The following is a 27,772-nucleotide window of genomic DNA, read 5'->3' on the forward strand; positions in this document are numbered from 1 at the left end:
ACAACCCTGGGGTCTGCTGGCCTGTCTGTGTTCTCACAGCTACAAAGCAGGTCAGTGAAACAACCCAGCCATAGGAGCCTAATCTCTTAATCCAAAAGCAATGCTGCATTTCCCCCGTTTTTCTACTTGTTTCAAGAGTGTTCATAATTACTTGCTGAAGCATTCTTTTGACAGCACACTCACATTTTAAAAAAATGAGTGTGTGCAAAAGCTGCTGAAATCCATGTAAGGTCTGTAGTCGAGTTAACTGCACTCTGCCAATGTCAAAATCCTGGTTTCCGTGATGGCTGTGCAGTCCATGGGTCATGTAAGATGTTACCGCTGCGGGGATCTGGGTGATGGGTATGCTTTCTGCAACTTTTTGTGAGTCTATAAATATTTCAAAATAAAAGGTTTAAAAAGAAAACATTGCATGCCAGAGCTGAAAGAAATAATAAATCACACTGGACGACTTTAACTGTTTTCTTTTTAAAGAGAAAACGGAGACTCAAGATAGTCGTTTGGGGTGAGGACTCCGTTAGACTCCGGCTCTCACCCCTTCCCAGGCCCGGCGGACTTGCGTTTCTCTCCCCCACGAAGCAGCCTTCACTCCCTCCTCCCCCCACCTCCCGCCAAGCAGTGGAAGTGACCAGAGAATGGCCATTTGGGTTTGGTCACTCCCGCACAGCTCAGGCCATCTCTGGGCCTCTGCCGGGTGCGGCGCTTCAGGGTCTCCAAGGCTTGTCCCTTGGCCTCACTGTCTTTCATTCCATTGGAACATTTCAAAATCCTTAAAAGGAACCGATCCAAAGGAATTCTGATGTCATCACACTTGGCAAGGTCCCAGGGTTCAGGCGTCTTTTATCTTCTTCTCTGGGACCTGCTGCAATCACCCGCCCAAGTGTAGCCACCATATGTCACTTCTCACAAAAATCAATTTACAAAGCTATCCAAAGAAATGTAAGCACTCAGTAAGCAGTATCAGCTGCAACGGATCCATTTCAAAAGAAGTAGAACCAGAAATGGCAAAAGCAACAGAAATGCAGATGTTAACATTTCTTTTGAGTTTTTGTTTTTCATTTGCAACTGCTTTTTATTTCCACGTAGGGGAACGAGAGGAGAAATGCATAATAGAAGACATTCCAAGTGACACCTTGATAACAGGTGGGTTAGATGAACTCTGTTGAATGTTGAACTCAAGATGTCATCTTACGGTGGTGTCGTGCTAACCTCTTTTGTTTCTAACATCTTTATTGGACATGCTAACCTCTTGCTGTGTATGCTCTTTGGCAGAGAGCTTCATGCTGTGCGCTTTTCTCTTGAGACACGTTAGCAAATTACGCAGAACTGGCTTGAAAACAGCCTTAAGAGGGAATTGCATAATTCGTAAAACAGGAAACCCAAACACAAGACCACAGGATCCAAGCTTGATTTGTTTTTCCAGTTGTCAGGTTACCTTAAGTAAAACAATCTCTGATGCCGTTAATCATGCTAATTGTGGTTGAATTCTCAAAAGATAAGTGAGGTCTCTAGACTGGTCCAGTAACACAAAACAAAACAGCAGAAGTCAGTGTGTCTTCTGAACTTCAGCTTCCAGAGGCTGATTTAATCATCAGCCCACTACTTACATGTGCCAAATACTATAATAGCATACCCTCGATACAATTCTTAAACATTTCCTTTAAAGGTCCTTTTTATAAAAAATTTCATTGCACATTTACTCTCTGCTTTTTGTTCCCTGTGTGTTGCAAGCCCCTAAGTCTACAGCCAGGACCTTAGCTCAGTCCATCCGCTCTGAGCGTGAATACATTCCCGACCGCTGTGGGCTCTGCACGCTTAGGCTGCCTGCACCCCGAATAACTCTGTTTCCACTCCCTGTCTCACTGAACTATCACTAAACCTTCGCTGCCTGTCAAATCCCTGACTTTCACTTAGTGATACTTGATCATAAATGCATGTGTCAAACCCTGCCTGGTTAAGAAGTGTCAATCCAGAATATGCTATATTTAATGTTTAGATCACCATTAAAATGGAAAAACAAAAATGTTAAAATTTCTGTGGATCTGTGGGGACCTGAGACCATGCCTGGTGGCCCAAGTCCAGGAAGAGTACACGGCAGCTATGCCTTTTCTCTTCACATCTCTGAGTTCCTATGAAGTCTGATGAAACACACCATCTCGAACGTCCAAGAGAGATGAGCTCAGAGCCAGTCATTTAGTCAAATCTACCTAAAAGTGTGTTTTTGCTCCTCGGGACTAAAAGTAGGCGGCCGCCTTCCCCAGGCGGAGGCCGCGCAGGGCACCGCAGGAGGACAGAGGTGTGCCGGCCATCGCCGTCATCGCCAGCAGCTGGGTGACTTTCAGCCTCGTCCCCTTATCCATGAGCTGGAGACAGCACCTGCCTGGAGCACCTTGGCAGCCCCGACCAGCTGCAGGCGTGCGTCCCGCTTTCTCCCAGCCTCTTGGACTCTGTTTCCAACCTGTCAACTCGGCCTCCCAGGGTCTGTCCGAAGGTACCAGAGAAGCATGTGTGGCCCTGATTCTGGCTCCAACCCCTCCCTGAAAGGAAGGAAATTCCTGAGAAGCAGAGGAGAGCCTGGAATCCCTCTGCTGGAGGCTGAAAGGGAGACAAAGCCACCTGCGCACCTGTGAACCGTGCCAGCGCAGGGCACTGCAGCCAAGCGCAGGACTAGAAATCCTTGCTCTGTAAACTTGCTTGGAAACTTCAAATACATGGTGTACTTTTATACTGTTTCTCTTAGTTCCTCGTAGCAATGCTCTTTAACGATAAATTCCAGGTTGTTTTGAATGAACACAGGGGGCGAGGTTTTTAGGAGGAGAGGGACGAGAGGGACGAGGGAGCTCTGGGGGGCTGTGGGGTAAGGGACCGCCGCCGGCCCGACGAGCTTTACAACCACCTACTTGCTGATCCTTGGAAACACTTTTTTTTTAAATAAATTTATTTATTTTTCATTTATTTATTTTTGGCTGCGTTGGGTCTTCATTGCTGTGCACAGGCTCTTCTCTAGTTGCGGCGAGCAGGGGCTACTTTTCGTTGCAGTGCGCAGGCTTCTCATTGCGGTGGCTCCTCTCGTTGCGGAACACTGGCTCTAGGCACATGAGCTTCAGTAGACGCAGCACGCGGGCTCAGGAGTTGTGGCTCGCGGGCTCTAGAGCGCAGGCTCAGTAGTTGTGGCGCACGGGCTTAGTTGCTCCGCGGCATGTGGGATCTTCCCAGACCAGGGCTCGACCCGTGTCCCCTGCATTGGCAGGTGGATTCTTAACCACTGCACCACCAGGGAAGTGCGGAGACACTTTTTAAACAAGGCTGTCAGTTCTTATAAAAGTCAGGCGCTGAGAGAAGGTGAGAAGTGCCGTGGAGCACAGTGATCACGTGGGAGACTGTTCATTAAAAGGAAAAGAATTAGAATTCAGAAGCAATGAAATCTCGCTCCTGGTCGCTCCCTTCCAAAGGGTCCTTGGATATGACTCTTGCACTCGGCCAAAGTCTCCAGGGTTCTGTAGTTCTCTTTCTTCAGAGTGCAAACCTTCAGCCAGACCAGGAGATGGAGGAGGAAGAAGCAAAGCTGAACGAGGATCATCGCTCATCACTGCACCTCAGGGGGTCAAGCGCTGGGTGCCCGCTGAAGCCCCCACCCCGAGCCAAGGAGTCAAGCGCAAGTGATTCATTAAGGGGGCGTCCCCCAGGAGAAGGAGGGAGAGAGGCCAGGCGAGGGGAGCCTCCAGGTGAGGCCAGGCTCAGACTGAGCCCGGGGAGCTCGGGAACGTGAGCCAGCACTGCAGATGCCCACCCAGTGCCCCCACCGCCGAGAGGACACCTGGGAGTGAGGCTGGGGACCCAGACAGACCCTCAGACCCCTCGTTCGGGCAGCATAATTCACAACAGCCAAAGGAGGCAGCGACCCGTGTCTGTCAACAAACGGATGCATGAACAAAATGTGGTCCATGGCACAGTGGAATATTATTCAGTCGTGAAAAGGAGTGAAATGAATAAAAATGAAATTCGGAACCCACTGTAGCATGCAACAGGACAGATGCTGTGTGGTTCCACTTGTATGAGGTCCCTAGAGGAGTCAGATTCAAAAATCAAAAAGTAGGAGTGACGTGACCAGGAGCTAGAGGGGGAGGGGAAAGGCAGCTATTGCTTAAACAGGTGCAGAATTTCTGTTTGGTGGAGAAGTTCTGGAAACGGATGGGGATGGCTGCACAGCAACGTGAACATCCTTAATGCCATCGATTTGCACACTTTAAAATGCTTACAATGTTAAATTTTGTTATATGTGTTTTACCACAATTTTAAAAAATTAAAAATTAGTTGGCTAGGAAGCCCCCCAGAATTTTCCCACCTCCCAGCAAAGGAGCTGGCGGCTGGGCCCCACCCCACGCGCCGGCTCTGACGCTCTGGACCCCTCCCAGGCCCCGCTCCAGCCTCGGAGCGCACAAGCCACGAGAGTCACGGCTGCTCTTTCTGCCGCCTCAGAGGCGCCAACGTCTCTGGGCGCCCCGCCTGCCCCAGGCCCTCCCTCTGCAGACACCCCCGGTTTCTACGGACACGGGTTCGGGAGATGTGTCTGCACGTCTGGCCTCTCCTTGGTGACACAACTTTGACACCCAGAACGAGTGTGCAACTAAGATGCACACCTCTGCACAGAAGGGACCAGCGTGGAGGACCATCCATGGGAGGGAGACACGAGCTGAAGAGCAGCAGACACTTCACAGGAGGGGGAACGCAAACAGCCAGGAGCGGGTGGAAAGGCGCTTGACTCCGTGCCCACCAGGCAACACAAAGCCCATGAGACGCCGCCACGCACCCACCAGTGAGAAAACCGAGTGTGCTGGTAGGTGTGCACCACCACCCCCACTCCAGGCTGCAGACTTCACCCCCAACATGGTGCCCCCCGAAGATGAACACAGGCCCCGTCCACAAGCTGGGCAAATGCAGGACATGCCCAACAGAAATGCACACACGTGCTCAGCTGCACAAGAATCTTCAGAGAGGCACGACCCGAAATGGCCCAAACCAGGCCTGTCCAGTGCCCATCCACGGACAGATGGAAAATAAAGTCATCCGTTCACATAACGAGACCCTGAGCAGCAGCAACAAGGGATGGTCTACACCTGCATGTAACACGGACAAGCCCCCAACGCACGCTGACGGTGTTCCCAAGAGGACACATACTGTATAAAGTACAAAGACACAAAAATGCTGTGTCTTCACAAGTCAGAGGGCTGGTGGCCTCCGGGGATGGATGCTGAGGGGCACGGGGGTGTTTGGGATGTCAGCAATGTTTTGGCTGGTGATTTGGTGGCAATTACTCATTGACTGTACCCTGGTGGGGTGTGTGGTGTAGGAAGTGTGTGCTCACGTCCGGTCAGTGACATGTCACCTCCTGCGCTCCCTCCACACAGAAAGAATCTCAAAAAGGCTCACAGGTCAGAGGGAATCCAAGGGGCTCAGGGAGCCTGGAGCATCTGGAAGAGGCCACTCTGTATTCACGGCGACTGTTGGAAGCAACTGCTTTCTATGCCCAGGTTGCACCCGGGTCAACAGGATGGGCTGGCTTTGAACGCCCTCCTGCCAGGCGGCCCATCCCAGTTCCTTCACTCGTTCCTCAGACACTGCGGGGCCAGTTTGTCTGTAGAGCTCTGTGCTCAGCACTGGACAAACGACACTGGATCTTTCTTCAGCTCTTTGAATAGACCTCAATTAGGTTACAGAAGAACATTTAAGGACAAAGAAACATGGTCACAAAAAAATTGGGTGGAAATGGGCTTCCCTGGTGGCGCAGTGGTTGAGAATCTGCCTGCCAATGCAGGGGACACGGGTTCGAGCCCTGGTCTGGGAGGATCCCACATGCCGCGGAGCAGCTAGGCCCGTGAGCCACAACTGCTGAGCCTGTGCGTCTGGAGCCTGTGCTCCACAACAGGAGAGGCCGCGATAATGAGAGGCCCCGCGCACTGCGATGAAGAGTGGCCCCCGCTTGCCACAACTAGAGAAAGCCCTCGCACAGAAACGAAGACCCAATACAGCCATAAATGAATAAAATAAATAAAAATAAAAATAGTGTTAAAGGTGAGGAAATCAAAAAAAAAAATTGGGTGGAAAAATCAAATCAGAGATGTACAGTATGATTTCATTTTTTTATAAAATATACGATGTGTACTTACAGGGAAAAGGTTAGAAGGGTAATACTGAATACCAAAGACTTCTGGAGGGGATTTTTACTTTCCAAAATTCCTACAAGAGATGCATTTACTTTTCTAGCATCAACTCAGATGGCCCTCAGTTCCAGCCTCAAGGACTCACAGGCTGCAGCAGAAGGCACAGCCGCCTCAGGGGTCGCAGGACGAGCCGAGGGCCTGAACAGGGGCGCACACAGGGTCCCAGGGAGGCAGCTGGCCTCCTGCGGCACGCGGCTCACGCCTGCCACCCGACAGCTCCCAGCCAGGGTCACTGAGTGGAGCCCCCAGGAGGAAGGGCCCCTGGGGAGCTAGGTCAGCGCAGAAGTTCTGCCAGGACTACACCTGGGGTTTAACACGCGCGCCACACAGCCCGGGGCTGCGTGCAGAGCAGGGGTGGAGTTTGTGATGAGGGGCCGAGCGCTGAGTTGGGAACCGAGCCTGCAGAGTTTTCATCCTGGCTCAGCCTTTTATTTTCTGGGTGGTGTTAGACAAGTCCTGTAGACTCGGCTGTAAAGGTGGGTATTATTATACCGACTTTCCAGGGTTGTAGGCCCTAATGGGTGTTGACATCAAAAGCCCAATAATAACGTAAGGAATAATTCATCAAGTGCTTGCATAGCGCTTACAATGTGCTAAGTGCTGCATTAAGCTGTTTACAAATAATAACTGGGTCTTCACACCCCAAGTGATATACACCCTTGTTATCCTGATGAGAAACACGTCAGGCAGCCTGGCCCGCTCTGGGTGCCCGTCACATGGGCTGTCCTGTCCATGCTGGGAGGACCGCCAGGCCCAGTCACCCGCGAGCAGTGCTACTCTTTTGCCACCTGGTGGTAGCCATCGGGCATAACACCTCCCTCTGGGCCAGGAACACCAGCGCTGTAACCAGGGGCCACGGGTGCGCATCCATTCAAAATCCTTTATCGAACACGTACAAATCCTCAGCGAGCCCTGCCCTCGCTCAGTCCGGGCCCAGGCGGCCCACAGAGGAAGACGCCGCACGTCCCCAGACTCCAGCCCCTCCCAGAATGTGGGTGGTGGGGGCGGCACTGGGACAGTTGCACGCGGACAAGAGGGCGGATGGTGAGTGTGGGGAGAGTGACAAGAGCAGAGCCCTAGAGGACAGGGAGGGGGAGGCAGAGGGCGGTGAGCTGCCGGGGAGAGGGTGCTCGTGGTGGAAGACAGAGACGCTGAGTGCGTCCACGTGGGCAAGGCAAGCCCCGGACGGGGGAGGGGCTGGAAGAGGTTCCCGAGGAGACCCGTCGTCTCGAAGGACAGGAACCCACGCAGGCATTTCCAGGCGGCCGTCCGCCTGCCTGGCTGTGTGCTTCTCTCCAGGAACGTTCGGCTGCTTCAGCAAAGGTGCCGCGTCAGGTTTAGGGCTTTGTTGCCTAACTTGGGGAAAGTTCCACGTGCACTTGAAAAGAAATGTGTACCCTGCTGTTTGGGGGCCATCCCAAAAACGCCACGCAGGCCCTGCTGGTGGACGGTGCGAGTCAGCCCTCCCACGTCCACTAGCCCTGTCCGCGGCCGAGGAGCGCTGACGACCCGTGGGGTGGACTCGTCCACGTCTCCTTTCAGCGGTTTTACTTCATGTGTTTTGAAACTGTTGATGCATTTAGGATGGTTATGTCTTCATATTGAATTGACCCCTTTATCATTACGTTAAGGCCCCTCTCTGTCCTTGGTAATTTCCTTTGCTGTGGAGTCTACTTTATCTGATATTTAGAGTCACGTGAGCTTTCTTTTGACTGTCCTAATGATATGTCTTTTCTATCCTTTTACTTTTAACTTACCTACAGCATTATATCCAAAGTGATTTTCTCAAAGACCTAACAGTTGGTTCATTTTTTAAAAAATCCATTCTGACAATCTTTGTCTTATCTCCGTTTATACCATTTACATGTAATGTAATTATTGATATGTCAGGATTTAGGTCTGCTGTTTTATTATTTGTTTTCTTTTTGCTCCCTTTGGGTTTTGTTCCCATTTTCTATTTTGTATCTTCCTGTGGGTCACTTGAGTGTTTTGTAATCCATTTTGTGTTATCTATAGTATTTTTCACTGTATCTCTTTGTATAGTTTTTATTAGTGGTTGCTCTAGGGATTACAATACACATACTTACCACAGTCTACAAGGATCAATATTTTACCATATCGAGAGGAATATAGAAACCTTATGACCATGTAAGTCCCTCTGCCCCCCACCCTGTAATATAGTTGTTGTAAATATTATGTCTACATACTTTGAGAACAACACCAGGCAATGCTGATTTTTTTTTTACCTTCAACTGTCAAACAACTTTTTTTTAAAGGGGAAGAGAATACTCTATTGTGGTTTCCCCCGGTGTTGACTTCCCCATTGTTCTCCCTTCATTCCTGCTATTCCAAGTTTCCATCTTACCGTTTTCTTTCTGTCTGAAGAAGTTCCTTTAGCAATTGTTTTACAGTAGGAGTTCTAGTGAAAAAATCCTCTTAGTTTTCATTGACCTTAAGAATACTTTGCCTTCATTCTGAAGGGTATTTTTGGTGGATATAGATTTGACAATTCTTTTTCTTTCAACACTTGGAAATGTGCCCCTTCCTTCTGGCCTCCATGTTTCTGATGAGAAGTCTGCTGTTACTCCAATTGTTTTTCCCCACCAGTAATGCAGTGTTTCTCTCTGGCTATTTTTCATAGGTTTTCCGCCCCCCCCCCCCCTTTGGTTCTGAGAAATTTAATCATGATGTATCTGGTGGTAGATTTGGGGGAGTCTGGCCTTGTAGGGTTCACTTAGCTTCTTGAGTACGTAGGCTTATCTCTTTCACCCAGTTTGGGAAGTCTTCAGCCATCATTTCTTCCAGTATTTACTCAGCCTTACACTCTTTCTCCTTTCTTCTGGGACTTGCAAATTATAGACCTTTGATTATTGTCCCACAGGTTCGTGAGACTGAGTTTCTTTTTTTTTTTTTTCAATCTATTTTCTCTCCATTGACCAGATTTGATTATTTCTATTGATCTATAGTTTTTGTTTGTTTGTTTGTGGTTTTGGTTTTTTTTGGGTTTTTTTTGGCCATGCCATGCGGCATGTGGGATCTTAGTTCCCTGACCAGGAATGGAACCCACGCCCCCTGCAGTGGAAGCACAGAGTCTTAATCACTGGACCACCAGGGAAGTCTCCATTGATCTAGTTTCAAGTTCACTGACTCTTTCCTCTGTCATCTCTATTCTTTTATTGAGTCCATTTGGTTATTTTTCAATTTCAAATATTATATTTTTCCTGTTCTAATGTGTCCATTTATTTATTTTTATATCTCTTTTTCTGAGACTCTCTACTTTTCCATTTAAGGGTGTTCAGACTCCTTGTTGATGCATTTTTATGATGACTTTAAAATTCTTGTCAGATAATTTCAATGTCTATGTCATTTTGGTGTGTCTACTAGCTGTCTTTTCTCATTCAAGTTGAGGCTTTCTTGGTTCTTGACATGGTGCGTAATTTTGTAATGTATCCTGGACATTTTGAGTATTATAACTCTGGTTCCTATTTAAATATTCTATTTTAACAAGTAGTCAACCCATTTAGTTTCAGATCACACATCCTAACCTTATTTTTCTGAGACTCTGCACTACTATTCTGGCCTACCCTGCTTGCATGCTACCCAGAGGCCAATCTGAAACCTGGGTGTTTTCCACACCATGGTTGGATTCTCAAAGCTTTTGCTGTACTTATTCTGGTTGGTCTCATGTACAGGCTGCTTAGGGGCGTGCCCAGGACACCCCATACACAGATTTAAAAACCGCCTTCTCCAGCTCCCGCCTCTCTGTAATCCTCCCCATCTCTGCCTCTTCGTTGTCCTGCACTAAGTGCAGGTCAGGCATCGCCACAGGTCTTCACCCCAATCCCCACATGAAGCAGCCCGTGGAGAGGGTGCTGTTTCTTTCACAGGGTTCGTCTGGAGTAGGGCAGGTGTAGTCAAAGGGGTTCCATCCTGTTGGGTCACCCTATTCCAGATCCTTTTGCACGAGAGAGCAGACTTCTCCTGAGCGGGTTTTCTTTCCTCCTCCCTGTCTCTCTTTCAGTTTGGTGGGGACTGCTGTTTGCTCCAGCACCCAGGCCAGGATATGGGGGTGGGGGGCAAACAGGGAACTCACAGCTGAGTCACTTTTTTTTTTTTTTTTAAAGATTTTTATTTTTATTTATTTATTTATTTATTTTTAAATTTTATTTATTTATTTTTGGCTGTGTTGGGTCTTCATTTCTGTGCGAGGGCTTTCTCTAGTTGCGGCAAGCGGGGGCCACTCTTCATCGCGGTGTGCGGGCCTTTCACTGTCGCGACCTCTCTTGTTGCGGGGCACAGGCTCCAGACGCGCAGGCTCAGTAGTTGTAGCTCACGGGCCTAGTTGCTCCGTGGCATGTGGGATCTTCCCAGACCAGGGCTGGAACCCGTGTCCCCTGCATTGGCAGGCAGATTCTCAACCACTGCGCCACCAGGGAAGCCCTGAGTCACACTTTGAGTCCTTGGCAGTCACCTTCCTTTCTCCACCTTTCAGAGTCTTCTGATAGTTGCTTTAGACATCTTGCCCAGGATTTTTAGTTGTAATTAGCGGGAGAAATAGGGTGGAATGGGCTTACTCCATCTTTTCTGGTATCACCAATGACACCTTTTTTAAAGATCCTCTTCAGCTGGAACATTCTAAACAGTCTATAATGTACATTATACAGATTTAACAAACTTGTGGAGACAAGACAACCAGGACTGCTCAGTGAGGCCTAAACTGAAGTCACTCCAAAGTGTAGGCAGGGCTCAGGGGCGTTGCCGCCTGCCCGTCCCAGGAAACGCGCTCTCTCCCCAGGGCTGCCCGTGCGGTCGTGTCCAGGGTGAGATTCCCGTCAGGGATGTGTCTCCATCTGCCTCCCAGGGAGTCAGTGTGGTTCTGGGCTCGGTTCTAATTCTGCCCCTACAGCTTATTCACTGTGTGACTTTGGGCTATGACTCTGACACTCAGTTTCCACCTTGTAAAATAGGGACAATACAGAATCCAACACTTTTTACAACCTCTGCCACTAGTACCTGGTCCAAGCCACCTAGACTACAATAGCCTCCCTTCTTCCACTCCTGATCCTTCTTCATTCCTTACTCCATGCGAAAAAAAATTTTAAATGAAAGCCACATCATTTCACTCACCCGCCCAATTACTTCCCAATTTTCTTTTTGAGGGGGGGAATAGGGTCTTTTTTTTTTGAATTTATTTATTTTTGTCTGTGTTGGGTCTTTGTTGCTGCGCACGGGCTTTCTCTAGTTGTGGCAAGTGGGGTCTACTCTTTGTTGCGGAGCACGGGCTTCTCATTGCGGTGGCTTCTCTTGTTGTGCAGCACGGGCTCTAGGCACACGAGCTTCCGTAGTTGTAGCACGCGGGCTCAGTAGTTGTGGCTCGCAGGCTCTAGAGCACAGGCTCAGTAGTTGTGGTGCACGGGCTTAGTTGCTCCGCACCATGTGGGATCTTCCCGGACCAGGGCTCGAACCCATGTCCCCTGCATTGGCAGGCAGATTCTTAACCACTGTGCCACCAAGGAAGCCTTTCCCCAAAATTTTAAAAAGGATTTGTAGACCATCCACGATCTGGCCCGTTACCCCTTCAGCCTCATCTCCTGTGATTTTCTTCCTGTTAACTTCACTCCAGCACTCTGCTGTTCCTTGAACACTCCAAGCATTCTCCTGCCCCAGGACCTTTGCATGTCCTCCTGCATGGAACGATCTTTCCCCAGTGGAGGGAGCATCACGAGGTAGTAAGGAAAAAGGCACTACACTGCCTAGATTGAATCTTGACTCTGCTACTTGCTAGGTACGTGACCTTGGGCAAATTACTTTATGCTTCGGTGTCATCACTTGTAAAATCGTCATAAAATGGTATCTACCTACATAGCGCTGTTGTCATGAAAATTCAGATTACATGTGTAAATTTCTTAGAACGGTGCTTGGCACACAATTAACACTGAATGTGATGTATAGATAGATACGGATGTAATCTGCATATATGTGATAAACAAATATTATTAAAGCGGATATTATTTTTACTCCCCTGTCCTTTCAGGTCTTTGCTCAAATGTCAGAGAAGCCTTCCCTGACTTCCCCACATAATGCTTCCAAGTCCCCTACCACTCCTACCCTGTCTCTTGCTTCTTCTTATAGCATATTTAACATCTTCAACATTATATATTTACTAGTTGTATGTTTCTCCATGGGAACGAAGACATTGTCTATTTTGTTCACTGTGTCCTCAGCTCCTAAAACAGTGCTATCCCCTTGGGAGGTGTTTGCTATACACCTGTCAAATGACCTGTCAACTGTAAAAATACAGTTGACCCTTGAACAACACAGGTTGAACTGCGCAGGTCCACTTACTCGTGGGATTTTTTCAATAGTAAATACTACACTACTACATGATTCACGGCTGCTTGAATCAGGGGATATGGAACCACAGATATGGAGGGCCACCTATAAGTTACACGTGGATTTCCAACTGCTTGGAGGGTCGGTGCCCCATCCCCTGCGTTTTTCAAGAGTCCACGCTGCTATCCTCAGAGCACATTAAATAAGCTGATGCACATTAAGTGCTTAGGACACTACCTGGCACATCAGGTATTGTTAGCTACTTTCAATAAATGTTAGCCCTTTTTTCATTCCCCACTTAACTTTCAAGGGCACAAGGGGGAAGTTAAGCCACATGACACTTATCACATCCTAAAGGGATCAAGTGGGACACTCTCCCAGTGATGCGAACTTTAGCAGGAACACCTGGATGCAGCAAAAGGAAGGATGCGACATGAATACATCTGTTCTTTAGGAAGGAACTGCGCCAGAAGCAAGTAGGTTAAGCTACAGGAGGAAGAAGTGGAAGGCAGGAGATCTGTGGGGGAGATTCTGGGAAGGCCTCTCAGGCCCGACCCACAGGAATTTTACATTCCAGGTGCAAAGCTTTCATAGGCTACTTTTTATTATTTTCAACAGTCCTCACAACTCTGAGGCTTAGGAGCGATGTGTATTATGCCCATTTTTCTGAATAGAATGCTGAGGCTTGGAGTGGTGAAGCGACTTACAAAAAAGAGTGAGAACAGGACCAAGAACTCTGTATTGTAGAATCTTCCTTCTCTGCTACATAAGCTAATCACCAAAATATAAGCTGTTCAAAATAACAGTATTTTGTGATTTGGATAATTTGAAAAATTCATTTATCAGTAATCATATATAACTATTTCTTAACTTATTTTATAATAAATGTCTTAGGGACTTCCCTGGCGGTCCCATGGTTAAGACTTCGCCTTCCAATGCAGGGGGTGTGGGTTCGATCCCTGGTCAGGGTGCTAAGATTCCCACATGCCTCGTGGCCAAAAAACCAAAACATAAGACAGAAGCAATATGGTAACAAATTTAATAAAGACTTTTAAAAAATAAATAAAAATAAATGTCTTATATTTTTGAAACAGGGACTTTCAAGATACAACGGTGGGACTTGGGCAGACACGATTTCCTTGAATCTGCTCCTGGTTTGGGAATGTTTGTGACTGTTACAACTTACAATGATGAGGTAAAACACACTTTTTGTCTTGCTACTGAAATCTTTTATTTTCTGAAAAGTCATGTGTCATGTACACCCACAAACTTTAAATCTCCACACAGCGCTCACTATCCAGCATTTCATTTTTAACGTGTGTAGCCCTGACAGCGGCACTGCACCAAGACACAGAAAGTGCCTGCCTTCAATGAGCCTATAGTCTAGCTGAGGAACAGAGACTCCTTAACATACAAGGTAGGAACAATACAAAGGGCAGGACTCGCACTCATCATCCTGAGGTTTTGTTGGTCTTACTGGGCAGAGGGAACCCACAGGGCCAATGCATCCCTCTGGTCGTGCAGGGCCAGGCTTCACCTGCTCTGCAGGTGCCACAGCCTCACCCAGACATGAGGGTCAGATAGGCCGCCTCTCCCTCCTCCTGTCTGGTGGGGTTTCTGTAGGAATGCTGCCTCTGCGTCTGTTTGGCCTCACAGGGTGCCTCCTCACTGGGAGCTGCAGAGTAGAAAAGGCACCACAGTCTAAAGGAAAGAATGTGGATCTTGGAGTCGGAGCCAGGTGGAAGTGTAGATGGTCATCTACAAGCTGAACCTTGAGTGGTTACTTGACTGCTTTAAGCCTCCATTTTCTCCTCTGTCCAACGGTCGCAGCAGATGTTGTTCCCCACCGTGCCAGCTCAAGGTACTGTGACCTGCTCCATCCAGTAATTCAAGCGTGACTGCAGGAACTACTTCCCTTTGGACTTGCTGTCCTGGGGATGTGCTCATGACGTAGCAGGATGGTGGTGGAGCAGAGCCTCACAGAACAGACAGGCATGTCTCCAGCTGGCAAGGAGAGGGTACTTGATGTAGACGGGCCCAATTTCCAGTCCTCATGAGGGCTGCGCTCAAGCCAGACACTGTGACGACGCCGCTCACGTGGAGGCCGGGAGACTCCATTCCAACTGGACCACTGGACACCTGATTCCTGTAGCAGCCACTGTAGCAGCCTTCTCCTGGTACACCGGGCACCTCCGTGACAACAGTTCCACTGGGGCCATTTTCCGAATTCTCATACAGCTACCCTCTCCTCCTGACACCCCCGCCTCCTTCGCTTCCTGCCCAGTTAAACCAAAACACAATTCTCTGCTGTCCTTCCCTGTAACCTTTCATGACTGATCTGGAAATGTCTCCATAGCTTGTTAAACCCAGAACCCAAATTTTAGTTGGACAAAACACCTTCGCAGAAAAACCTGTTCACTGTTTTTAAGACAGAGCTGTTTCATTCTCCAAAAAACACATTTACTTGAAACAATACCCCCTTCTAGATGGGAGAAGTGTTTTCATTCTGCAAACATCCAACAAATATTTGCCACGGGCCAGGAGAGAGAGAAAATTCTCACCCCAAAGGCCTGATTTTCAGGAAGGCTCTCTCCTTTTGGAAGTAAGAGGCCCAGACACAGCTCTGGTTTAACATTCCTAACAAGCTAAGATCCTCTTTGAAGATCCTGAACAGCACCCTGACAAGGACTCGGACTGCTCCTACCCGGGTCGATGTGCCTGGATGCAGGGTACTCTCGGATGCTAACCTGAACACATGTCCCTTCCTACGGCAGGTGACTGGTAGGCCAAGGGGTAACATGGCTGGTAGGGTAGGCAGGGCAGACAATGACAATATACATGCACCATTCAAACTATGCGTTTTGTATTCCATTGTCCATTATTCCGTGTCCAATATTCCTATTCCATTTTGCAGAAGAGAAAACTGTGGTCCTGAGAGGTAAAATGACTTATACAAGATCACATCATCAGCAAGTGGAAACACTGAGGTCTAAATTCAAGCATGTCTTTTTCTAACACACCAAACTAACAGGCATTGCTGACTAACATGTTTGCTGACTTGAATATTCACTGGAAGCAGACTATGTAGAACCCTGACACAACACTAAGGCTCAGAAATTGAATTTAACAGGTGATGAGTCATCACTGGATATTTTTCCAGGGAAGAGTACTCTGCTATTCATAAAAAATTAGAAATCAATTGCAAAATCTGATTCTTGAATGCAGTTTTTATTTAACAAAGTTTCCCTATCAACACTCTGTTAAGTGAAATTAAGTACATGGCAAGATCCTTTAATTTTCTCCAAATCAAAATTGAAAGATTTAAAAAAAGAATCTTGGTTGCATTTTTCTATGTGTAATACATACCTGTTTTTAAAGTGATTTAATAGATTATCTTTTCGAGCAGTTTTAAGTTCACAGCAAAATTCTGCATAAAGTACAGAGTTCTCGTATGCCCTCTGCCCCCACGTGAACAGAGCCTCTTCCACTAGCAGAACTGGAATGGCACAGCTGTTACAACTGATGACCTGCACTGACACATCATAGTCATTCAAAGCCCATGGTTCACATTAGGATTCCTTCTTGGCGTTGTACATTCTATGGATTTGACAAATGTGTAATGACATGTATCCATCATCATAGTATCAACACAGAGTAGTTTCACTCCCATAAAAATCTTCTGGAACCCGTCTATTCATCCCTCCCCCCTCCCTAACCTTTGGAAACCACTGATCCTTTTACTGTCTCCACAGTTTTGACTTTTCCAAAATGGCATACAGCTGGAGTCATACAGCAGGCAGCCTTTTCAGAGTGGTCTCTTTCACTTAGGAATATGCACTTAAGTTTCCTCTGTGTCTTTTCATGGCTTGATAACTCATTTCTTTTTAGCACTGAACAATATCCCACTGTCAGGATGTATACCATGGTTTACTGATCCATTCACATGCAGTGGGACATCTTAGTGGCTTCCAAATTTTGGCTATTATAAATAAAGCTGCTGTAAACATTTGTGTGCAGGTTTTCATGTGGACATAAGTTTCCATCTTATTTGGGTAAATAAATAGTAAGACTGCAGAACTGTACGGTAAAAGTATGTTTAGTTTTGTAAGAAACCACCAAACTGTCTCCCAAAGTGGCTGCACCATTCTGCGTTCCCACCAGCAGTGACAAGAGTTCCTGTTGCTCCACATCCTCGCCAGCATTTAGTGTTGTCAGTGTTTTGGATTTTTTCCATTCCCATAGGTGTGAAGTATCTCATTGTTGTTTTTAATCTGCAATTCCCTAATGACATACGATGGGGAGCATCTTTTCATGTGCTTATCTGCCATCTATATGTCTTCTTTGGTGAGTTGTCTGTTCAGATCTTTTGCCCATTTTTCAATTAATTTGCTCATTTTCTTGTTGTTTTCAGAATTCTTTGTATATTTTGGATAACAGTACTTTATCAGATACGCCTTTTACAAATAGTTTCTCCCCGTCTGTGGCTTGTCTTTTCATTCTCTTGACAGAGAGACAGACAGCTCTCTCTTCTGCAGAGCAGTTTTTAATTTTAATGAAATTCAACGTTTTAATGTTAAATGTTTAATGAAGTTTAATTTTAATTAAGTCCAGCTTCTCAATTCTTTCTTTCATGGATCGTGCTCTTGGTGTTGTACCTAAAAAGTCATAACTAAATCCATGGTCTTCTAGACTTTCTATGTTACCTTCTAATAGTTTTATAGTTTTGCATTTTACATTTAGACCTATGCTCCATTTTAAGTTAATTTTTGTAAAAGGTGTAAGGTCTGTGTCTACATTCATTTCTTTGCATATGGATGTCCAGTTGTTCCAGCACTATTTGTTGGAAAGACTACCTTTTTCCATGGTATTGCCTTTGCTCCTTTGTCAAAGATCAGTGGGTCTATATTTGCATGGGTCTGTTTCTGGGCTCTCTGATGCATTGATCTATTTGTCTGTTCTTTCACCAATACCACACTATCTTGGTTACTGTAGCACTATAGTAAGTCTTCTTTTAAATTAACTTTTATTGGAGTATAGTTGCTTTACAATGTTGTGTTAGTTTCTAATATACAGCAAAATGGATCAGCTATACATACACATATAGCTCCTCTTTTCTGGATTTCCTTCCCATTTAGGTCACCACAGTGCATTAAGTAGAGTTCCCTGTGCTATACAGTTATAGTAAGTCTTGAAATCAGGAATGTCAGTTCCCTGACTTTATTTTTATCCTTCAATATTGTGTTGGCTATTCTGGATCTTTTGCCTCTCCATAGAAACTTTAGAATCAGCCTGAAGATATTCACAAAATAACCTGCTGACACTCTGACTGGGATTGTGTCAAATCTATAGATTAAGTTGGGAGGAACTGACTTTTTCACAATATCGAGTCTTCCTGGCATGAACACAGAATATCTCTCCATGTATTTTATCTTCTTTCTTTCATTACAGTTTTTTAGTTTTCCTCATATATCTCTTAAACATATTTTGTTTTATTTATACCTAAGTATTTCATTTGGGGGAGATGCTAATGTAAATGGTATTGTTTTTGATTTCACATTCCACTTGTTCACTGCTGATATAGAGAAATTGATTAACATATTAACCTTGTATCCTGCAACCCTGCTATAATCATTTATTAGTTCCAGTAAGTTTTCTGTTTATTATTTTGAATTTTCTACATAGACAATCCTGTTATCTGTGAACAAACACAGCTTTATTTCTTCCTTCCCAACCTGTATACCATTTGTTTTCTTTTCTTCTCTTACTGCATTAGCTAGGAATTGAAGTATGACGTTGAAAAGGAATAGTGAGGGACTTCCCTGGTGGTCCAGTGGTTAAGAATCCACCTTCCAATGCAGAGGACGCGTGTTCGGTTGGGGAACTAAGATCCCACATGCCGTGGGGCAACTAAGCCCACGTGCCACAACTAGTGAGCCCGCATGCCACAACTAGAGCCCATGCACCCTGGAGCACGAGTGCCGCAACTACTGAGCCCACGCACTCTGAAGCCCGCATGCCACAACTAGAGAGAAGGCCACGTGCTGCAATGAAGATCCCGCATGCCACAACTAAGACCAAAAACAGCCAAAAATAAAATAAATAAATAATAAAAAAGAAAAGGAATAGCTAGAGAGGAAATCCTAGCCTTGTTTCTGATCTTAGTGGGAAAGCCTCTAGTTTTTCACTATGAAGTATATTAGCTGTAAGGTTTTTATAGATTTTTTAAATCAAATTGACAAAGTTCCCCTATTCTCAGTTTGCTGAGAGTTTTTGCCACGAATGGATGGTGGATTTTGTCAAATGCCTTTTCTATATCTATTGTTATGATCAAGTGATCTTCTTTAACCTGTTGATGTGATGAACTACATTAATTGATTTTAAAATGTTGAACTAGCCTTGCATATCTGGAATAAATCTGACTTGGTCATGGTGCGTAATTCTTTTTATACATTGTTGGATTCAATTTGCTAATATTTTGTTGAGGATATTTGTATCTATGTCCATGAGAGATAATGGTCCATAGTTTTCTTGTGTCTTTCTCTGGTTTTGGTATTAGGCTAATGTTGGCCTCAGAAAATGATTTAGAAAGTATTCTCTCTACTTCTGGAAGAGATTGTAGAGAATTGGTCTGATTTCCTACTTAAATCTTTGGTAGAATTCACCAGTGAACCCATCTTGGCCTGGTGCTTTCTGCTTGGAAAGTTATTATCGATTCAATTTCTTTACTAGATATCAGCCTATCCAGATTGTCTATTTATTTTTGTGTGAGTTTTCACAAATTGTGCCTTTCAAGGAATTGGTCTATTTCATCCAGGTTACCAAGTTTGTGAGCACAGAGTTGTTCATCGTATTCCTCTACTACCCTATTGATGTCCATGAGACCTGTAGTAAGACTCCTCTTTCATTTCTGATATTATTACCTTGGGTCTTCCTTTTTTCTGTTAGCCTACCTAGAGGTTTATTGATTTTATTGATCTTTTCAAAGAACCAGCTTTTTGTTTCATTGGTTTTCTCTACTTACTTCCTGTTTTCTGCATTAGCTTTTATTAGCATGGATCTTATTAGCATGTTCCTTATTTCCTGTTTTCTGCATTAGCTTTTATTAGCATGGATCTTATTTCTCTTCTTATGCTTATTTTGGATTTAGTTTGCTCTTCTTTTTCTAGTTTCCTAGGCTTAGATGATTAATTTTAGATCTTTCTTTCTTTTTAATATGTGTTCAATGTTATAAATTTCCCTGTAAATACTTCTCTGACTGTATCCCCCAAATTTTGATTAAGTTGTATTTTCATTTTAATTCAGTTCAAAATATTTTTTGAGATTTTTAAATTGTGGTAAAATACACATAACATGAAATTCATCATCTTAACCATTACTAAGTGCACAATTCAGTGGTATTAAATATATTCATAATGTTGTATAATCATCATCCTCATAACTCTTTAAATCTTGTAAAAATGAAACTCTATACTCATTAAACAATAACTCCCCTATGACTTTAACTACTCTAAATACCTCATATAAGTTGAATCATACAGTGTTTGTCTTTTTGTGATTGGTTTACTTCACTTAGCATAATTTCCACAATGTTCATCCATGTTGTAGCATGTGTCAGAATTTGCTTCCTTTTTAAGGCTGAATAATATTCCACTGTACGTATATACCACATTTTGCTTATTCATTCATCTGTCAATGGACACTTGTGTTGCTTCCACATTTTAGCTATTGTGAATAATGCTGCCATGAACATGGGTGTACAAATATCCTGATACCCTGCTTTGAATTCTTTTGGGTATATATCCAGAAGTGGAATTACTGGGTCATATGATAATTCTATTTTCATATTTTTGAGGAGCCACCATAATGTTTTCCACAGCAGCTGCACCATTTTACATTCCCACCAACAATGCATAAGGGTTGAATCCTTGCCAGTACATTTTTTTGTTTGTTGTATAGCAGCCATTCTAATGTGTGTGAGGTAGTGCCTCATTGTAGTTTTGATTTGCATTTCCCTAATGATCAGTGAAGTTGAGCATCTTTTCATGTGCTTGTTGGCTTTTTCTGGTTGTTTGGGGTTTTTTTTTAGCACTTTGAACGTATCCGACCACTGCCTCTGGTCTCCAAAGTTTCTGATGAGAAATCTGCTGTTAATCTTATTGAGAATCCCTTCTATATGATGACATCAAAAATCCCTGACATTTGGAGGACACGGTCCTCTTTGCCTACCCTGGCTTCTAAGAGATGCATGCAAGCTGCTCCAGGAACACCTGTGCAGCTGCCTGCCATGTGGCTGGCAGGGGGGTGGGGGGTGGGAGGTAGGTAGCTACTACTGTTCTAAGAGCTGATATTGACCAAAATTAACCACAATTTGCCATCCAAGTCTTCCCCTGGAAGTTGCAAGCCTTCAATAGACTCCAGAGTTCCAAAACAGTTCCATCAGACAGATTCTTCCAGTGTAATTGTTGCCTAGAGACAGATTCCTGGTGCCTCCTATTCCACCATCTTCCCAGAATTCTCTTCCAATTCAAAATACTGTTTCTCTTGAGATTTCTTCCTTGACTCATGTGTTATTTAGAGGTATGCTGTTTAATCTCTAAATATTTGGGGACTTTCCAGCTATCTTTTTGTTATTGATTTCTACTTTAATTCCATTATGGTCTAAGAGCATACATTGTATGGTTTCTATTATTTTAAATGCGTTAAGGTGTGTTTTATGGCCCAGAATGTGGTCTATCTTGGTGAGTGTTCCATGTGAGCTTGAAAAGAATGTGTATTCTGCTTTGTTGGATGAAGTAGTCTACAGATATTGATTATATCCAGCTGGTTGATGGTGCCATTGAGTTCAACTGTGTCCTTACTGATCTGCTGCTGGATCTGCCCACTTCTGATAGAGGAGTATCCAAGTCTCCAACTATAATACTAAATTCTTCTATTTATCCTTGCAGTTCTATCAGTTTTTGCTTCATGTATTTTGACACTCTGTTGTTAGATGCATACACATTAAGGTTTGTCTTCTTGGATAAATGACCTCTTTATTACTATGTAATGCTCCATTATGTAATTATCCCTGATAATTTTCCTTGTTTTGAAGTCTACTCTGTCTGAAGTTAATATAACTATTCCAGCTTTCTTTTGATTAAAGTTGGCTGAAAGTTGACATATACATCTTTCTCCATCCCTTAACTTTTTTTTAAATTAAAGATTTTTTTGATGTAGACCATTTTTAAAGTCTTTATTAAATCTCTTACAATATTGCTTATGTTTTGGATTTTTGACCATGATGTGGGATCTTAGTTCCCCAACCATGGGATCCAACCCGCACCTCCTGCATTGGAAGGCAAAGTCTTAACCACTGGACAGCAAGGGAAGTCCCTCCATCCCTTAACTTTTAATATATATGTGTCTTTATATTTAAAGAGGGGTTCTTGTAGACAATACATAGTCGGGTTTTGGTTTTTTTTTTTTTTGGATCCACTCTGACAATCTGTTTTAATTGGTGCATTCAGACCACTGACATTCAAAGTGACTGTTGATATAGCTGAGTTAATATTCATCATATTTATTAGTTTTCTAGTTATCGCCCTTGTTATTTGTTCCTATTTTTGTTTTCCACTCTTTTTCTGTCTCTTATGGTTTTAATTATTTTACGATTCCATTTTATCTCCTTTCATAGTTATACTTCTTTTAACTTTTTGTCAGTGGTTGCCCTGGAGTTTGCAATATACATTTACGACTACTCCAAGTCCACTTTTGAATATCACCATATCACTTCACAGGTAGTACAAGTACCTTATAATAACAAAGTAATCCTAATTCTTATCTCCCATCCCTTGCATCTTTGCTGTTGCTAATTTCATTTTTATATATAAACTATAATCATCAAATACATTGCTGCTATTATTTTGAAAGACATATCTATTAACTCAGTTAATAAGAAAAATAAAAGTTTTAATTTTACCTTCACTTATTCCTTCTCTAATGCTTTCCAATCTTCAAGTAGATCCGAGTTTCTGACCAATATCATTATCTTTCTCTCTGAATAACTTTTAACATTCCTTGTAAGACAGGTCTATCAGGGACAAATTCCCTCAACTTTTGTTTGAGAAAATCTTTCTCTTTTACTTTTGAAGGAGAATTCTGCAGGATACAGAATTCTAGGTTGGTGAGTTTTTTTCTCTCAACACATTAAATGTTTACTCTCTCCTTGCTTGCATGGTTTCTGAGGAGAAGTCGGGTGTAATTCTTATCTTTGCTCCTCTATAAATAAGGCTTCTTTCTAGATTTCCTCTTTATCTTTGATATTTGCAGTTTTAATATGATATGCCTAGGTATAGTTTTATTGGCATTTATCCTGCTTGGTGTTCTCTAGGCTTCCTGGCTCTGTGGCTTGGTGTCTGACACTAATTTGAAATTCTCAGTCTTTATTTAAATATTTCTTCTGTTACTTACTCTTTCTTCTCCTTCTGGTATTCCCATTATGTGTATGTTACACCTTTAATAGTTGTCCTGTAGTCCTTGGATATTGTTCCTTTTTTTCCCCAGTCTTTTTTTGCTTTGTAGTTTTGAAAGTTTCTGTTGACATATCCTCAAGCTCAGAGAGTCTTTCCTCAGTCCTGTCCAGTCTACTAATGAGCCTATCAAAGGCACTCTTTATTTCTGCTACAGTGTTTTTGATCTCTGGCATTTCTTTTTATTCTTTCACAGAATTTTGATCTTTCTACTCACACTACCCATTTGTTCTTGCATGTTGTCTACTTTTTCCATTAGAGACCATAGACTATTAATCATAGGTTTTCTAAATTCCTTATATGATCATTCCAATATCCCTGCCATATCTGAATCTGGTTTTGAGGCTTGTTTTGTCTCTTCAAACTGTGTTTTTTGCCTTTGAGTATGTCTTATTATTTTTCTGTTGTTGTTGAAAGTTGGACGTGATGTGCTGGGTAAAAGGAACCCGTACTGGTTCCCACAGAGGTTTCTGCTCAGGTAAGTTGTGACTCTTTGTATTTGCTTGCCTCTCCAATTTTGGTGGCAGCAGTTTACCCTGTGACCTCAATTCTCTGACAGATCTAAGAACTGATTTTCTTTCTATGCAGCTTTTTACTTGTTAAGACAGAGGGACAACTTCCAAGCTCCTTATATGCCAGACTTGAAGTCCTATAACTGTTTTTAAAATGCCAAACAGGGCTTCCCTGGTGGCGCAGTGGTTAGGAATCCGCCTGCCAATGCAGGGGACACGGGTTTGTGCCCCGGTCTGGGAAGATCCCACATGCCGCGGAGCGGCTAGGCCCGTGAGCCACAACTACTGAGCCTGCGCGTCTGTAGCCTGTGCTCCGCAACGGGAGAGGCCGCAACAGTGAGAGGCCCGTGCACCGCGATGAAGAGTGGCCCCTGCTCACCACAACTGGAGAAAGCCCTTGCACAGAAACTAAGACCCAACACATCAAAATTAAATAAATAAATAAATTTATAAAATGCCAAACAATATAGAAATGTACTAAACAGAAAAGTCAAAGTTCCCCAACAAATATAACTGCCTAATAACTTGGTATATATTCTTTAGAATCTTCTTCTAAGCACGTGTAGTTTTACAAATGATACTTTTTACAAAAATAGGATCCTACACAGACTATCCCTGAATATTGTGGACACCTTTAATATAGATATGGGTGTAATAGTCTCTTTTACTGCTACCTAGCATTTCTTCATTTGGCTTTGCCTAAATTTAATCAATCCACACTAAAAGGTATGAGTTATTTCAAAACGCATATTTTTAAATAAATAACATCACACTGAATATCCTTTTACATATAACTGTCCATTTGGGCATTCCCATAGGATAAATTTCTACAGGTAGCACTGCTGGGTGAATGGTTTTATACACTTGGCCAAAGCACTCTCTGAAACGGTTGTTCAATTTACATTCCCAAAACTGTTTTTAGAGAGAGTATTTCTCCATACTATCCCCGCCCCAGGTACTTTTAAGTCTTTGCCAATCTGAAAACCAACAAGGAATATCTTACTGTGGTTTGTATTTTTTTGATTACCAGCAAGACTGAGTATTTTTCATGTTATTGGCCATTTGATTTCTTTTTTAAGAATTGCACAGTTTTCACTAGATTACATGGGGCTGATTTTTTTTTTAATGGAAAGTAGAGAATAATAAACTTAAACTGTGGAAATCCTCAATCCTAGGTATTACTGTCAAGGTTATATGGCCCACAAGGAACATTCTATTTCACTTCACATTCACCTGGCGAACACATCATTTGCTTAGAATCTAATTCTACAAGGCTTGTGTCATTTGGAGGGAGTAAGCTGGTAAGTCTGTGCCTCCGTGTACTTGTTGATGAGCAGCGTCAGCACTATTCAGGCGTGACAATGATATGCAGAACCATTATACCCAGATCTCAGCACAGCAACCAAAGGGGGAGCTGGAGAGCTTGGAAGGGGTTCAAAGGAGAGCCACGGAGTTGATTAAAGGGCTTGAAAAATGAGAACTGGGAGGGAAGCTTAAGAGAACTGTGATTATTCAGGCTTGAAAACAATTGAAGGCTGAAGGGTGAATTAATAATGGAATTCCAACAAATAAAACTCTTACATGGTAGATGGTGATTGGCTAGTTTCTAAATGTGCTGAGAACAGATGAAGAGAATTTGTACTTCAGCATCAGAAATTTAGTTATATGTAAAGAACATTCTCCTGAGAGTAATCAACTTCTCTCAGGGCCAAAGGCTCTTGCCTAACAGTCTATAGTTAATATAAGTACTCTTTCAGGTCAGCAGGTACTATTTAATGCATTATTATTACAAAGAAAGACTACTGAGTATAACAGGGAATAGAGTGGCGGTGAAGAAAAATAGAGAGCTCGAGAATGAAGTAGTGTTTGCTCTCAAAAAGGGAGAGTGGAGAAAAAGGAAGGAATGGGAGGACACAAGGAGGGAAAAAGCAAAGAAGAAGAGTGAGCCATGTTAAAAACATGTTTCTTCCTTTTTACTGTTTGCACAGCGGATCCACTTAGATATTCGAGTTGGAGAACATGACCTTGATGCAGCCATTGCTCAAGCAAAGGACAAAGTTAATGAAGTTAGCTTCAAGCTTGAACATCTAATTGAGCAAATGGAGCAAATAGTCAAAGTACAAAACTATCAAAGGGTCGGTTTGCCTATTCAGCTTATGCTCCCTCTTCCTGCCCAGCACGTGATTCTCCACAAAGCCCCCGAACCAAGGGAAGAGTAAACTGCCTGTTTCCCGGGCTTTCTCTGAGCTAGGACTGCGTGGACATGCAGGGGATGGGGGGACAGTGCTCTCTCACTGTTCACGGGACCGTGAGCTCCTCTAGGAAGGCGACTGTGGCTCACTTGCCTCTGGGGTGTGAGCTTACAGGATGAATAAATAAGCGTTTCCAAACACACCCCACATAGCCGCAGAGTCTCAGTGTGCCCACTTTCTAAATCACTATTTTGTTCTTGTGACATTATGTGTTTCCTGGGTCACTGTGCTCAGTGGACCCTGGTCAGACGTGGGCTCAGATCTGCCCCCCCACTCACTAACCTTCTGTCGTCTCTAAGCTTCTGTTTCTTTATCTGGAAAATAAAATGAGCACAGTGCCCAGCTTAAAGTAAAGTAAGAACCTGAATGATGAACATCTATCAATTAGGTAATGTTCACTTTGTTTGATGGTAACAAATAAAACATATAAAGTAATAGATCAAATACCTGATATTTTACGCCAAAACACAAAAGTGTGTTTTATAAGGTTGACTCTTCTTCCTTGTCTTTGACTAACAACACCCCTTGGCTTAGAAAATGATACTGCACTTTGGCATAAGAGATTACCTGGGTGACATTAAGTACCTTGAATGCATACAGCACCTTCCCCTCAAATTCATGCATGAAGTACCTTAAGAAACTTAACCTGCCTATTTCTCTCCTGCATAGGACCGTGAAGAAGAATTTCGAATGACCAGTGAAGATACAAACAGCAACGTTTTATGGTGGGCCTTTGCACAAACACTAATCTTTATCTCAGTTGGAATTTTCCAAATAAAGTACCTTAAAGACTTCTTTATAGCTAAGAAACTTGTTTAAAAATATTAATAAAGGCAAATAACTACCTTCTACCTTGCATGTTTGAGTTAATATCAAAATATATTCATAAGCGTGCATAACTTTTCTGATTTCAAAGACATCAGAGGTTGGAATTGATGTTATATCATTGTAACACTGATAAAATGTCACTTTAACAATGTGGCTTCTGAGTTTGATAAAATAAATACATGATCCAGTTCTTATTTTAAACTTGGTATAGGTCAGCACTGTCCAAAGGAAATAAAACGTGAGCTATATATGTAAATTTTAAGTTTTCTGGTTGCCACATTAAAAAAGTTTTTTGGGGGGCTTCCCTGGTGGCGCAGTGGTTGAGAAATCTGCCTGCTAATGCAGGGGACACGGGTTCGAGGCCTGGTCTGGGAAGATCCCACATGCCGCGGAGCGACTAGGCTCGTAAGCCACAACTACTGAGCCTGCGCGTCTGGAGCCTGTGCTCCGCAACAAGAGAGGCCACGATAGTGAGAGGCCCGCGCACCGCGATGAAGAGTGGCCCCCACTTGCCGCAACTAGAGAAAGCCCTCACAGAAACGAAGACCCAACACAGCCAAAAATAAATTAATTAATTAATTTTAAAAAAAAAAGTTTTTTTTTTAAAGAGTAAAATTAACCCTAGTGACCTATATTTAACCCAATGGATCAAATATATTACCATATTAACATGTAATCAATACATAATTATTAATGAGGTAGTTTACATTCCTTTCTTGATAGGAAGTCTTAGAAACCCAGGTGTATTTTGCAATCAAAGCACATCTCAATTTGGACCAGTCACATTTCAAAGGCCAATGGCCACACGAGGTTCATGGCTACAGCACTGGACAGAGGGAGTACCTCGTTTCCCCATGGCGTTCCACTTAGAGTGGTCCTGAATCTCTGCATTTCTCTATTTCCCTGAAAGATGGCCACTTTTCTCCACACAAGTGAATGGCCCAGAGGCTTTCTCTGAACCAAGTTTTCTCTGTGGGTCCCACTCTGATCCACCTCCACAGGCGGATGGAAACTGCTCTTTGGAGAGGATGGGGCATCCCGCAAGGAGTGTAATTCTACGAAAAGCAACTTCCATTTATTTCTTCTAAATTTTAAAATAAGCATAAGCTCACTAGAAG

The 27,772-nt window shown here is 43.7% G+C and overlaps 1 long non-coding RNA gene across 1 annotated transcript; it reads left to right on the forward strand.

Annotated features, from left to right (window-relative positions):
- The first annotated feature begins 7,067 nt into the window (after positions 1 to 7,067).
- Positions 7,068 to 26,624, forward strand: LOC137763917 (uncharacterized). The gene is made up of 5 exons (XR_011073861.1): positions 7,068 to 7,265; positions 13,649 to 13,749; positions 24,750 to 24,875; positions 25,563 to 25,709; positions 26,496 to 26,624. It is a non-coding gene; the product is annotated as an uncharacterized lncRNA (long non-coding RNA).
- The last annotated feature ends 1,148 nt before the right edge of the window (positions 26,625 to 27,772 follow it).

Source organism: Eschrichtius robustus, chromosome 4 (genome assembly GCF_028021215.1).
Source record: "Eschrichtius robustus isolate mEscRob2 chromosome 4, mEscRob2.pri, whole genome shotgun sequence".
Lineage (NCBI taxonomy): Eukaryota > Metazoa > Chordata > Mammalia > Artiodactyla > Eschrichtiidae > Eschrichtius > Eschrichtius robustus.